Source organism: Rana temporaria, chromosome 4 (genome assembly GCF_905171775.1).
Source record: "Rana temporaria chromosome 4, aRanTem1.1, whole genome shotgun sequence".
NCBI classification, from domain to species: Eukaryota; Metazoa; Chordata; class Amphibia; order Anura; family Ranidae; genus Rana; species Rana temporaria.
In genome coordinates, this window is record NC_053492.1 from 443,439,329 (window position 1) to 443,454,971 (window position 15,643).

Consider the following 15,643-nt stretch of genomic DNA (forward strand, 5'->3'; position numbering starts at 1 on the left):
AAAATACGACGTCTGTGTTCCCTGGTCCATACCTTAGCATGAGTTGCGCCTCATATATGGGAAATAACTTTAAGCCGGACGTACGACTTACGCAAACCGCGTATATTATGCGCCGGGCGCAAGTACGTTCGTGAATCGACGTATCTCCCTTATTTCCATATTTGAATAGGATATCAATGGGAGCGCCACTTGCGGCCAGCGTAAATATGCGCTCACGATACGCCTGCGTAGGAAAGTTACGTCGGTCGGATGAAGCCTATTTTCAGGCGTATCTTGGTTTCAGAGTCCGGCGCATAGATACGACGGCGCATATTTACACTTACGTGGCGTATCTCGAGATACGTCGGCGTAAGTGCTTTGTGAATCCGGGCCAATGTTGCCAGGCAAGACACAGCTAGAAGTGAGATTTTCAATCTTTTTCCTGTTGAACCTTTTCTATTTAGCAGTAATTTAGCAAGGACTCTGGGCCCTTAAAGGTGACCCATACCAAAATGAACATCTAAGTGTCTCAAAGTATCAATGAAACCAGATAACCCTCATAACAATGAATGAATGGGGAGATGTGGACATGCTTTGTTCTTAATCTGGAGGCTGATCTCCCCCCCCCCCCCTTTATTCAGTATAAGGTATATAGTCTTCGCTATGCCGGGTGACCTCTTAGTGCTTATGATGCCATTTGGTCTGTGGAGGAGCTCCTGAAGAAGCTTCTTTATGCGAAACATGTTGAGAAAATAGCTGCCCACCCATCAATGACCAATTTGTTGTCTGGAAGATATTGCCATATATGCAGTATCCCACAAAAGTGAGTTCTCCTATGTGCTTGTTCAATCCTACTACCAATAAAATTATTTTTGGGGGAAAAAGAGTGAGTACACCCCTCACATTTTCGTAAATATTATATTACATCTTCATGTGACAACACTGAAGAAATTACACTTCGCTACAATGTAAAATAGTGAGTGTACAGCTTGTATAACAGTGGAAATTTACTGTCACCTCATAAATGTCTAAGCTGCTAAGTGAAAATGTCCAAATTGGGCCCAAAGTATCAATATTTTGTGTGGCCACCATTATTTCCCAGCACTGCCTTAACCCTCTTGGGCCTGGAGTTCACCAGAGCTTCACAGGTTGCCACTGGAGTCCTCTTCCCCTCCTCCATGATGACATCACAGAGCTGGTGGATGTTAAAGACCTTGTTCTCCTCCACCTTCTGTTTGAGGATGCCCCACAGATGCTCAACAGGGTTTAGGTCTGGAGACATGCTTGGCCAGTCCATCAGCTTCTTTAGCAAGGCAGTGGTCATTTTGGAGGTGCATTTGGGGTTGTTATCATGTTGGAATACTGCCCTGCGGCCCAGTCTCCGAAAGGAGGGGATCATGCTCTGCTTCAGTATGTCACAGTACATGTTGGCATTCATGGTTCCCCTTAGTAAACTGTAGCTCCCCAGTGCTGGCAGCACTCATGCAGCCCCAGACCATGACACTCCCATCACCATGCTTGAATGTAGGCAAGACACACTTGTCTTTGTATTCCTCACCTGGTTGCCGCCACACACACTTGACACCATCTGAACCAAATACGTTTATCTTGGTCTCATAAGACCACAGGACATGGTTACAGTAATCCATGTCCTAAGTCTACTTGTCTTTAGCAAACTGTTTGCAGGCTTTCTTGAGCATCATCTTTAGAAGAGGCTTCCTTCTGGGATGACAGCCATTCAGATCAATTTGATGCATTGTACGGCGTATGGTCTGGGCAATGACAGGCTGACCCTTCACCCCTTCAACTCTGCAGCAATTCTGGCAGCACTCATACGTCTATTTCCCAAAGACAACCTCTGGATATGACGCTGAGCACGTGCACTCAACTCCTTTGGTCGACCATGGCGAGGCCTGTTCTGAATGGAACCTGTCCTGTTAAACCGCTGTATGGTCTTGGCCACCGCACTGCAGCTCAGTTTCAGGCTCTTGGCAATCTTCTTATAGCCTAGGCCATCTTTATGTAGAGCAACAATTCTTTTTTTCAGATCCTCAGAGAGTTCTTTGCCATGAGGTGCCATGTTGAACTTCCAGTGACCAGTATGAGAGAGTGAGAGCGATAACAACAAATTTAACACACCTACTCCCCATTCACACCCGAGACCTTGTAACACTAACGGGTCATGTGACACCAGGGAGGAAAAATTGCTAAATTGGGCCCAATTTTGACATTTTCACTTAGGGGTGTACTCACTTTTGTTGCCAGCAGTTTAGACATTAATGGCTGTGTGTTGAGTTATTTTGGAGGGGACAGCAATTTACACTGTTATACAAGCTGTACACTCACTACTTTACATTGTAGCAACGTGTCATTTCTTCTGTGTTTTTTAAAAGATCTAATAAAATATTTACAAAAATGTGAGGGGTGTACTCACTTTTATGAGATACTGTAAGATATACTCTTATGGCATGTTACTATGTTCTGGGTGTTGGCAGGTTATATGCAGGTCTCTATACATGTGTGGTCGTATGAACAATAGAGTGCATTTTATACATCTTGTACAATAAATGGATTGATTTTAAAGAGTTGTCTATTTTCCTTTTCTATAGGAAAAAAGAAACAAAAATCCCACATTTTTCTCTTAATGGTCTTGAAATCGGATAACTAGCATTTTTCAATAGGAAGCCGGCAGTGGCAGCCAGCATATTTCTTATTACAAGTTTTCATTGTAGACATTTCTATTTAATAGATGAAGCAAACTGTTTTTAGACTTAAAGGAGTTGTAAATAAAAAATGTTTTTTTGCTGAAATGAATGTTTACAGGGTATAGAGACATAGGGGCAGATCCACGTAGCGTGGCGCATATATCCACCGGGCGTAGCGTATCCAAGATACACTACGCCGCCGTAACTTTTTTTTCGAATCCTCAAAGAATTTGCGCCGTAATTTACGGTGGCGTAGTGTATCTTTGGCGGCGTAAGGGCGTGGAATTCAAATGGATGTGATGGGGGCGTGTTTTATGTAAATACGTCCTGACCCGACATAAACAAAGTTTTTTTTGAACGGCGCATGCGCCGTCCGTGGGGATATCTCAGTGTGCATGCTCGAAATTAAACCGGAACAAGCCAATGCTTCCGACGGTGACATCATTCTACGCAAATCCCTATTTGCGAACGACTTGTGCAAACAACGTAAAAAAATCAAAATTCGACGCGGGAACGACGGCCATACTTAACATTGAGTACGCCTCATAATAGCAGCTTTAACTATACGCCGGAAAAAGCCGAATGCAAACGACGTAAAAAAATGCGCCGGCCGGACGTACGTTCGTGGATCGCCGTAACTAGCTAATTTGCATACTTGACGCGGAATTCGACGAAAACGCCACCTAGCGGCAGGCGGAAAAAGTGCATCTACGATCCGACAGCGTACTAAGACGTACGCCTCTCTGATCGATCCCAGATGCTGTCGTATCTTGTTTTGTAGATACAAAACAAAGATACGACGCGGGAAATTTAAAATTACGCGGCGTATCAATAGATACGCCGGCGTAATTCTTTTGTGGCTCTGCCCCATAATAGTTAACCGATTCCTTTTTAAAAACGATTAAAAATAGATAAAAATCAATCATATAATGTACCTACAGTTTCAGTTTCGTTGTTGCATGTTGTTTCCTGCCTCTCGGCTGTACAGAGCCAATACAGGGCAGTGATGGTTTGGAAAACGAAACTGATTGGTGCTGAGGGGTTTTAGACACACAGTAATCACACCTCCTTGATTAGTGACCACAGAGAGAAAGCTCCCAGTACTGTGGTTATCAGGAAACAGACAACCAGGAAGTGTGGAGATCAGAGAAGAATTACAGCAACTGCATGAGGACATGAAAACAGCACTGCATTAAACTATTAAGATAAAAAAAAAATCCTTTACAAACCCTTTAAATATTAAGCCTGTTCAGCAGCAGATTAAATTACCTACTGAGTACGCAGCTTTTTTATCTTTTAATCCTTGCCTATGTTCCAGTTTAAGCTGGTTACTGCCCGGCGTAAGCCCGCCTAATTCAAATTTGGAAGATGTGGGCGTGTGTTATGTAAATGTTGTGTGACCCCACGTAAATGGCGCTTTTTACGAACAGCGCATTCGCCATCAATGGACATGTCCCAGTGTGCATTGCTCCAAAGTACGCCGCAAGGACGTATTGGTTTCGAAGTGAACGTAAATGACGTCCAGCCCCATTCACGGATGACTTACGCAAACTACGTAAAATTTTCAAAATTCGACGCGGGAACGACGTCCATACTTAACATTGGTACGCCGCATGCACGCCTCATATAGCAGGGGTAACTTCACGGCGGGAAAAGCCAAACGTAAACGGCGTATCTGTACTGCGTCGGCCGGGCGTAGGTTTGTGAATTCGCGTATCTAGCTGATTTACATATTTCTAGGCGTAAATCAGCGTACACGCTCCTAGCGGCCAGCGTAAATATGCAGTTAAGATCCGACGGCGTAAGAGACTTACGCCGGTCGGATCTAATACAAATCTATGCGTAACTGATTCTAAGAATCAGGCGCATAGATACGACCGCCCAGACTCAGAGATACGACGGTGTATTTGGAGATACGCCGTCGTATCTCTTTTGAGAATCTGAGCCACAGTGGTAATTAAATATCACCAAAAAAAGTTATATTTGTCTGAAAAAAATGCAAAAAAAAATCATATGGGTACAGTGTTGCATGACCACACAATTGTCATTCAAAGTGCGACAGTGCTGAAAGCTGAAAATTGGGCTGGACAGGTGGGGGGTAAAAGTGTCCAGTAGGCAAGTGGTTAAAGGACTATACAAGCAATATACGTTTTTTTTTTTGGGGTGTACATACATTTTAAGAGTTGGATTGCAGACTTTTTAGGGATTGTTAAAATGATGGTTTACAGATTACGTACTAAACTTGTCTCCTGTATCTGAACTGTTCCCCAAGTGCCAAAAAGAAAAGCATCACAGGAAGAAAACTTGAATTTATTTGAATCGCAGGTTAGTAACCTTTTACTTTTGGAAGCATTAAGACCTCAATAAAATATTTAACAAATGACTAAAGGGCAGAAGACAAGGAATATAAGGGACATGATTTGTGTTGTGCAGTATTTGTTATTAAAGCTTCTCCAGGTCCCTGATGCCCCATATTTCCTTTTTCAAATCTCTCTCTCCATTATTCATGTGCGCCATTCTGCAGAATAATTCAGCAATCCCTCCTCCCTTCCAATTTTCCATTTTCCTTCAGCTTTGGGAAACATACTTTGAAATACATTGCCATTTACTGAAATGTATTCAGCATAATCTCTCTATATCTTTTCCTTGGTCACTTCCCTGCAGCAAGCAAAATGAGCATAAATTCTGCTCCAAACATAGCCTAAGGATAGGAAACTTTTAGAAAGCTCCAAAAAATATCATCATCATCATCATCATCATCAACCTAAAAATGGAAAACTTTTAAAAAGCTACACCAAATATAATCATCATCATCAACTTAAAAATGGAAAACTTTTAGAAAGCTACAACAAATGTAATAATCATCATTATTGTTACTGTAGTTGTCTGTAGTTTCAGAAGTACATGTAAACAGTAATAATTGCAAGAAAAATATGACGGTTACTTTGCCTCCCAAATGATCTGTAGCTCTGTATTTTGAGATTAAAGTGGATGTAAATCCAAAAAAAAATTATTTTTTTTTGATGTCACAATGTAGAGTACAGGCATACCCCACTTTTAAGTACACAATGGGACCAGAGCATGTATGTAAAACGAAAATGTACTTAAAGTGAAACAATACCTTTTTTCACTTCTAGGATGTAGTGGTGGGTCAGGGGCTGTAGTGGGGGTGTCAGAAGCTTTAGTTGATGTCTCAGGGGCTGTAGTGGGGGTGTCAGGGGCACACTGGAACAGGGCGGGCTATGCTCTCTGAGCTTCAGCTCCTTCTACCGCGGCTTCAAAATGTCTGTACAGTACTTGTAAGGCACTTACGGGTATGTCCTTACTCGCGAGTGTATGTAAAGTGAGTGTACTTAAAGCGGGGTATGCCTGTATAAGATTTCCTATCATCTGTGCCCAGTCTTGCCACACAGAGTTAATCCAGCTCTGAGCAATCCTCTTTTAATGTTCAGTGAAAATTAACAGAATCCCAGATAAAAACTTGCCAAATTATAAAGTCCTTTTCTCTGTTCTTGCTTTGTGTTACAGGTTATTTACATATCCTGGTAATATACAATGAACTTTGGATCACCTCATATTATGATAAACATAACATAACATATGATAAACATGTCCCCCCGCCGAATAACCTGCGCATGCGTCGTTCCGAAATTTCCCATCGTGCTTTGCACGACATTACGTCGCAACGACGTCATTTTTTGAACTTAGACGTGAGTTACGTCCATCCCTATTCACGGACGACTTACGCAAAAAAAATTTAAATTTTGATGCGGGAACGACGGCCATACTTAATATGGCAAGTCTATCTATACGCCGGATAATAGCAGCTTTAACTATACGCCGGAAAATAGCAGCTTTAACTATACGCCGGAAAAAGCCAACTAGCGACGACGTAAGAGAATGCGACGGCCGCGCGTACCTTCGTGGATCGTCGTAAAAAGCTAATTTGCATACCCGACGCGGAAAACGAAGCGAACTCCACCCAGCGGGCGCTGAAGTATTGCACCTATGATCCGAAGGCGTACGAAGCCGTACGCCTGTCGGATCGAAGCCAGAAGCCGTCGTATCTTGGGGATTCAAACTAAAGATACAACGCAGCAAATTTGAAAGTACGCCGGCGTATCAGTAGATACGCCGGCGTACTCTCTTTCTGGATCTGGCCCCATAAACTGAACTCTATGTTAGCCTATGTGCCCATGCACACCTGGGCATTTTTTAGTGTTAATGAGCTTTGGAGTTTATTGGGTTTTTTTTCTGAACACCCGAAATTTGCGTTCAAAGTGCAGTTTTTTGGCAGGAAAAAACGCGAAACGCTGAAAAACGCAGAAAAACGCTCAAAAATGCTTAAAAACACCTTTTAATCCATTGAAAAAAAAAAAAGTAAAAAAAAAAAGCTACACTGAAAAACGCTGAAAAAAGCTTTTGCAAAAACGCAAAAAAACGTTGAAAGGCTCCCTGCAAAGCTACTGGCGTTTTTTATAGCTTTTATCAGCTTCAGTGTGCATGGAGCCTAAGGCTCCATGCACACTGAAGCTGATAAACTGCAGTTTATTGGCGTTTTGGCTTTTTTTTTTTAACCACTAGCTGACGGCCGTACGACTTTGTACGGCCTCAGCGCGGCTCCCAAACTCTAACAGGCCGTCTTTTTACGGCCTCCCCTTTGCACGTTCCCCGCGCGCGCTCCCGAGCGCGCAGCGGGGAACTGCTGTGCTGGCCGTGTCCCTTGGACACAGCCAGTCACAGATCGCCGTGAACGGCCAATCGGAGCGGCCGTTTCCTAGGCGATCTGTGCGGCCAATGAGAGATGATCTCATATGTTTACATATGAGATCATCTCTCATTCCCGGCTCTCGCAGACAGCGGTGCTGTCAGGGGAGAGAGGAGACGGATCTGTGTCTCTTGTACATAGAGACACAGATCGGTCACCCCCCCAGTCACCCCCCCTCCCCCACAGTTAGAACACTAATTAGGGTACACATTTAACCCCTTCCTCACCCCCTAGTGTTAACCCCTTCCCTGCCAGTCACATTTATACAGTAATTAGTGCATATTTATAGCACTGATTGCAGTATAAATGTGAATGGCGGCAAAAATGTGTCAAAAGTGTCCTCCATAACGTCGCAGTCCCAATAAAAATCGCAAATCGCCGCCATTACTAGTAAAAAAAAAAAAAATAATAATAATTCTGTCCCTTATTTTGTAGGCGCTATAACTTTTGCGCAAACCAGTCACTTATTGCGATTTTTTTTTTTTTTTTTTTACTAAAAATATGTAGAATACGTATCGGCCTAGACTGAGGATAAAAAAAAAACGTAAAAAAAAAATTGAGCTATTTATTATAGCAACAAGTAAAAAAATGTTTTTTTTTTTCAAAATTGACGCTCTATTTTTGTTTATAGCGCAAAAAATAAAAACCGCAGAGGTGATCAAATACCACCAAAAGAAAGCTCTATTTGTGGGGAAAAAAGGACGTTAATTTTGTTTGGGAGCCACGTCGCACGACCGCGCAATTGTCAGTTAAAGCGACGCAGTGCCGAATCTTAAAAAGTCCTCTGGTCAGGAAGGGGTTTCAGTGCCCAGTAAGGAAGTGGTTAAAGCCCATAAACTGAACTCTATGTTAGCCTATGTGCCCATGCACACCTGGGCATTTTTTAGTGTTAATGAGCTTTGGAGTTTTTTGTTTTTTTTCTGAACGCCTGAAATTTGCGTTCAAAGTGGCGTTTTTTGGCGGGAAAAACGCAAAATGCTAAAAAACACGAAAAACGTTTAGAAAAGCTCAAAAACGCCGGTGCCAGCGTTTTTGAGCGTTTTTTAATCCATTAAAAAAAAAAAAGTAAAAAAAAAAAGCTACACTGAAAAACGCTGATTAAAGCTATTGCAAAAACGCAAAAAAACGTTGAAAGGCTCCCTGCTAAGCTACTGGCGTTTTTTATAGCTTTTATCAGCTTCAGTGTCCATGCACACTGAAGCTGATAAACTGCATTTTATTGGCGTTTTGGCTTTTTTTTTTAAAGCCCATAAACTGAACTCTATGTTAGCCTATGTGCCCATGCACACCTGGGCATTTTTTAGTGTTAATGAGCTTTGGAGTTTATTGTTTTTTTTCTGAACGCCCGAAATTTGCGTTCAAAGTGCCGCTTTTTGGTGGGGAAAAAACGCTGAAAAACGCCCAAAAACGATTAAAAACGCTGGTGCCAAAGTTTTTTAGCGTTTTTTAATCCATTGAAAAAAAAAAGTAAAAAAAAAAAAAAAGCTACACTGAAAAACGCTGATTAAAGCTATTGCAAAAACGCTAAAAAACGTTGAAAGGCTCTCTGCAAAGCTACTGGCGTTTTTTTATAGCTTTTATCAGCTTCAGTGTGCATGGAGCCTTACACAGCTCTGCCACACAGCACAGGTCTGTCTGGTAGGAAAGGAGACCTGATTTTTTCTCTGCTGCTTTTAAAAACACTTATGCCGCGTACACACGATCATTTTTCTGCATGAAAGAAAACGTTGTTTTTCAGCATGTCCAAAAAACGTAATTTTTCCAACTTCATCATTAAAAACGACGTTGCCCACACACCATCGTTTTAAAAAAATGATGAACAAAGCGCCGTGACGTAAAACACGTACGTCAGCACTATAAAGGGGAAGTTCTATTCGCCTTTGGGCTGCTTTAGCTGATTCCTTGTTAGTAAAAGACGATTCGCGCTTTTTTGTCTGTTACAGCGTGATGAATGTGCTTACTCCATTATGAACGGTAGTTTTACCAGAACGATACCATAACCTGCTTCTGAGCATGCGCGGGTTTTTTACGTCCTTTTAGCCCACACACGATCATTTTTTACAACCCGAAAAACAACATTTTTTAAAACGACGTTAAAAAATGCACCATGTTCGAAAAAAAATGTTGTCGTTTTTCAAAAACTGAAAAACAATGTGCAGCCCACACACGATCATTTTAAATGAAGTTTTTGAAAAACAAAGTTTTTTTCATGCTGAAAAATGATCGTGTGTACGCGGCATGAATAGTTGATGCTCACAAAGCTGGAGAAAGCTATAAGAAGATAGCAAAGCGTTTTCAGATGTCAATATCCTCTGTTCAGAATGTAATTAAGAAATGGCAGTTATCAGGAACAGTGGAAGTTAAAGCAAGATCTGGAAGACCAAGAAAAATATCAGACAGAACAGCTCGCAGGATTGTGAGAAAAGCAATTCAAAACCCACGTTTGACTGCACGATCCCTCCAGAAAGATCTGGCAGACACTGGAGTTGTGGTACACTATTCCACTATAAAGAGATACTTGTACAAATATGGTCTTCATGGAAGAGTCATCAGAAGAAAACCTCTTCTACGTCCTCACCACAAAAATCAGCATTTGAACTTTGCAAATGAACATATAGACAAGCCTGATGCATTTTGGAAACAAGTTCTGTGGACCGATGAGGTTAAAATAGAACTTTTTGGCCGGAATGAGCAAAGGTACGTTTGGAGAAGAAAGGGCACAGAATTTAATGAAAAGAACCTCTGTCCAACTGTGAAGCATGGGGGTGGATCAATCATGCTTTGGGGTTGTATTGCAGCCAATGGCACAGGGAACATTTCACGAGTAGAAGGAAAAATGGATTCAATAAAATTTCAGCAAATTTTGGATGGTAACTTGATGCCATCTGTGAAAAAGCTGAAGTTAAAGAGAGGATGATTTCTACAAATGGATAATGATCTAAACACACCTCAAAATCCACGGGGGATTACATCAAGAGGCGTAAACTGAAGGTTTTGACATGGCCTTCACAATCTCCTGACCTCAACATAATTGAAAATTTATGGATAGACCTTAAAAGAGCCGTGCGTGACAGACAGCCCAGAAATCTCAAAGAACTGGAAGACTTTTGTAAGGAAGAATGGGCAAAGATACCTCAAACAAGAATTGAAAGACTCTTGGCTGGCTACAAAAAGCGTTTACAGACTGTGATACTTGCCAAAGGGGGCAGTACAAGATATTAACTCTGCAGGGTTCCCAAACTTTTGCAGACGCCATTGTTTTGTTTTCTGTCATTTTGAAAGTGTAAATGATGGAAATAAAATCTAACTTTTTTTGGCATATTATAAGAATGTCTAATCTGTAATTTGATGCCTTTTGGAGATTTTTCCATCTTTTCTTGGCTTCGTTATGCACATAATACAAATTTTTACCTGGGGTGCCCAAACTTTCGATCCCCACTGTATAGTGGGTGCCGGAGAACATAAAGTCCACGATACCTATAGATCAGCTCCCACTGTGCATAATCACAGGCTGCCAGCAGTGTGCATGCACGCCCCAAACCCGGAAGTGTTACGTGATCCGGCGCAGCAGTGCCACCTTGCCGTCGTATAAGTAAGTTATAGGGGCGGCAAGTGGTTACGGTAAAAAAACGTTTACCTTTAGAACCACTTTAAGTTGACATACCCTTTAAATTGTCCTTTTAGCCCAGAGACTAATCTTGAGTCCGCCTTCTTTTATTATTAAACAGAGATTACCTAATTACTGCTGGGAATAGCTGAGACATTGTTTTTGCAATCTCCTGTACGTAGAATGTGTGATGCTGATAGTTTATTTAAACCTTGATTTAGTTTCAGCAGAGAAAATACACAATTAGAATTTACTGTAAATGATGTAAGAGAAGATATTTACATGGCCAATCCGGTTATTTATAACTCCGTCTCTTGAAAAGCCAACAATCTCTGAGTCAGTAAATAATACTATGTGCATCTATTTGTTTAGGCGCTGTGAAAGGTTCGGTATATACAGATCATTGAATGCACAAAAACAATGCCGAGAAATCTGAAGTATGGCGGTCTCACAACAGACGGGTAACGTCACATAATTATATTATAAACAATGGGCTTATATAGCCTGCTATTTTCAGTCTGGTAATCATAAAAGTCGAGGGGGGGGGGGGGGGTAAAAAATAACCTTTACTAAGGTAAGCACTGCTATTAAATCACATTTTAGGAAGTGAATAGGTGGAGGATATCCACAGGCCATTCTTTCCTTTCTAGGCGGATCATCTACAGCAGGGGTCTCCAAAATATTTAAACAGAGGGCCAGTTTCCTGTCATTAAGGGCCAGATTCACATAGAATTACGTTACGCTGCGGCGGCATAACGTATCCCATTTACGCTACACCGCCGCAGGTTTACAGCGTAAGTGCCTGATTCACAAAGCACTTACCTGTAAACTTGCGGTGGTGTAGCGCAAATCCGCTCGGCGCAAGCCCGCCTAATTCAAATGGGGCGGGCACCATTTAAATTAGGCGCGTTCCCGCGCCGAGCGTACTGCGCATGCTCCGTCCGTAAAATTACCCGACGTGCATTGCGCTAAATGACGTCGCAAGGACGTCATTGGTTTCGACGTTAACGTAAATGGCATCCAGCGCCATTCACGGGCGACTTACGCAAACGACGTGAAATTTGAAATTTCGACGCGGGAACGACGGCCATACTTAACATGGGTTACACCACCTAGAGGGCATGCTTAGTTTTACGCGACGCATCTCTATGGAAACAACGTAAATTTAGATCGACGGGCAAAGCGGACGTTCGTGAATCGGCGTAACTAGTCATTTGCAGTTACAACTGTCGGATCTTAGGGCTATGTATGCGTAACTGATTCTATGAATCAGGCGCATAGATACGACAATCGTATGTCAGAGATACAACGGCGTATCAGGAGATACGCCGTCGTATCTCTTTTGTGAATCTGGCCCTAAGACTTTAGGAGGCCAGACTGTGGCCAGTGGGAGGAATAGCACCACATCAATTGTTGGTGTCAGTGGGAGGAATAGTGGCCCATCATTGGGTGTCAGTTGGAGGAATAGTGCCCCATTGTTGATGTCAGTGGGAGGAATTAACTCCAAGTCAGTGGCAGGAATTAGGTCCCATTGTTGGTTTCAGTAGGAGGAATAGCGCCCCATTGTTGGTTTTAGTGGGAGGAATAGTGCCCCATCGTTGGTGCCAGTAGGAGGAATAGTGCCCCATTGTTGGTGTCAGTGGGAGGAATAGTGACCCATCATTGCTGTCAGTGGGAGGAATAGCACCCCATTGTTGGCATCAGTGGGAGGAATTATGTCCTATTATAGGTGTCAGTGGCAGGAATTATGTCCTATTATAGGTGTCAGTGGCAGGAATTATGTCCTATTGTTGGTGTTAGTGGCAGGAATAATGTCTCAAGGGCTAAATATGATAAAGTTAAGCAAAGGGCTGCAATATTGAGACCACTGATCTACAGTACGTTTTTTTTTTGCTTCATATAAGATTGGCAAAAGCACTCTGGCCGCCATGTTCACCTTTTACATACATTGGTCCTTGCAGACATGGGGCCCAGGAGTGCAATTTATAAAAATATGGTTAAATGCAATTGCCATAGCTGTAGACCTATCATGGAGCCTGGCTGAAATACTCCCAATGATTACATTCCTAGGTCCTGGCTTATTTCTGGGTCAAAATTCCCACTGAGCTTTCTTCTTTCAGGACAATTAAGATAAGACCAAGTGGCCATTTTGTTGCAGCCCAGAGTATGAGATGAAAACATTAACATTTTACTTCAATACTTTGAAATATTAAGTGCAATAGAATCACATTTCGGAGGCCGGACATCATTCCCTTCATCAGTGCTTTAAAGAATGTGTCAGAAATACTCCCAATTATTACATTCCTAGCTCTTGGCTTATTTCCGGCAAAATGCCCACTGAGTCTTCTTCTTTGAGGACAACTAAAGTGACCATATTTTTTGTTGTCCTCAAAGAATAAGACCAAGTCGCCATGTTGTTGTAGCCCAGAAAATGACAATATTTCAGCCAGACTCCATGGGAGAAAAAAAGGCCTGCAAATTCTAAACTGATATTGAAGTGACACAACCAGAAATTTGAGGCCTGACATTATCTCCTTCATCAGTGCTTTGAAGAGTGTGAAGTCCACAATCTGGGCTTAAATAAAAAATGCTTTATTCAAACATGTGAATATACACTACAAGGCAGTGGAAATCAGCCTCTGGCTAAAACACAAGGGTTAAACCACAAGGAAGAGGGCTTTAAGTGGAACTCCTATTGTTGGCGATAAGCTCTTGTCAAAATGTGTGAGTATGCACAGGTTACCTCCTACAAATATACCTCCAGCTACCGTATGATGTCCTCCAGCAATGATGAGTCTAGGATCCTTTTACCACTTCATCCCAAGCCACTGCCAGCTCCATCTCCCTATTATATTCTTACCGTTCTATAATTGCAGTGAGCAGAAAAATGGGAGAGCAGCTTGAATATTTATGGAAACCCAGAAGGTGGTTGGAGAGCCCATACATAGTCCAAGGCACCAGAGCAGACGGTCTTTTCATCCTGGCTGAACCCTGCTAGAGCAGTCCCCTGTCTGAGGGGCTCTGCCCCTCTGGGAAGTCCACTTAGATACTGCTGTGAGATCATCAAGGCAAGACTTTGGCTTGGGGGGGCCTATTCCCTAAAGTCTGGGGTTTCAATGTTTTTTTTGTTATCCACTCCGGAGGAGTGGCTGTCAGAGTCTTGCTATGCCTCATGGGACTTGTAGTTCTGCAACAGCTGGAGGTCCGCTAATTACATATCCCTGCCCTAGACGGTTTTATTGAGCCAGTGAGAGAGAAGAAAATGCCACGCGCCTGACTGCATGTGCTTTAGTGGGGATACAAGGACACTTAGGGGGTAATCCACAAAGATCCGGCGTAACGTAAATTTTTCCATTTAAGTTACACTGCCTTAAAATTTCTACCTAAGTGCCCGATCCACAAAGCACTTACCTAGAAATTTTTGGCTGTGTAACTTAAATTCCGCCGGCGCAAGGCGTTCCTCTTTTCATGGGGGCGATTCCCATTTAAATTAGGCGCGCTCCCGCGCCGGCCGTACTGCGCATGCTCGTGACGTCATTTTCCCGACGTGCATAGCGCGAAATTACGTTACGCCAAGCTTTGTGGATCGCGACGGGTCAATAAAGTTGCGTCGGGAAAAAAAAAAAGATACGGCGAAAAAAAAAAAATTCAAAACCAAAAAAAAATTGCGTCGCTGGACAGAAGGGTCTGCTTTTACATGGTGTAAACAGTTTACACTTTGTAAAAGCAGCCCTAATTTTGCGTTTGCAAATTAAAACTTACGGAGAAAAAACGAAGCTGAAAAGCTTCGTGGATCTCCGTAAGTGCTAATTTGCATACCCGAGGCGGCATTTCGACACAAAATGCCCCCAGCGGCGGATGCGGTACTGCATCCTAAGATCCGGCAGTGTAAGTCCCTTATACATGTCGGATCTTCTGCCTAACTATGGGAAACTGATTCTGTGGATCAGTTCCATTGTTAGAAACAGAGATACGACGGCGTAACGGCAGTTACGCCGGCGTATCCCTTTTGAGGATCTGGCCCTTAATACCAGCGGATCTTGTAGAAAGTAGCGCTACACCACCAATAAAGCTGTGAATATACTTGAAATCAGGAGGGTGAAAGGGAACTTAATTGATGGCTGGTTGTCTCCAAAGAGGCCAGTGCTCCCAGTCTTTGCTCCCTTTAAGGACTCTTATACTTCACCCATTTTCTTGACCTTTTCTGGCCAATCTTGACCTTTCACCTCTCTCCTCTGGGCAGTCATCGGGATTTGTAACTACCTCATAGGCAATTCCTTTAGTTTACGGAAGGGGTGTGAAACCCAATTTCATTGTGGGTCGCATGAGCATTATGGTTGCCATCAAAGGGCCAGTTGTATCTGTAAGACTAGATGTCCAGAGCTCCTCCCCCTTAATTAAGATTTCAAGAGCTTCCCCACCTTCATAAATCAAGAGTTCCTCACTCTCCCTTACATCACAGTGCACCTCTCTTACCTTGTGCTGCTACCCGGAAGAAGCTGGTGGCCAGAGGGGGGAAGGAGTCAGCTTCTGGAATCTGCTGAATGCTGAGACCATGGGAGGCGGAGACGAGGGGGTGCTGGG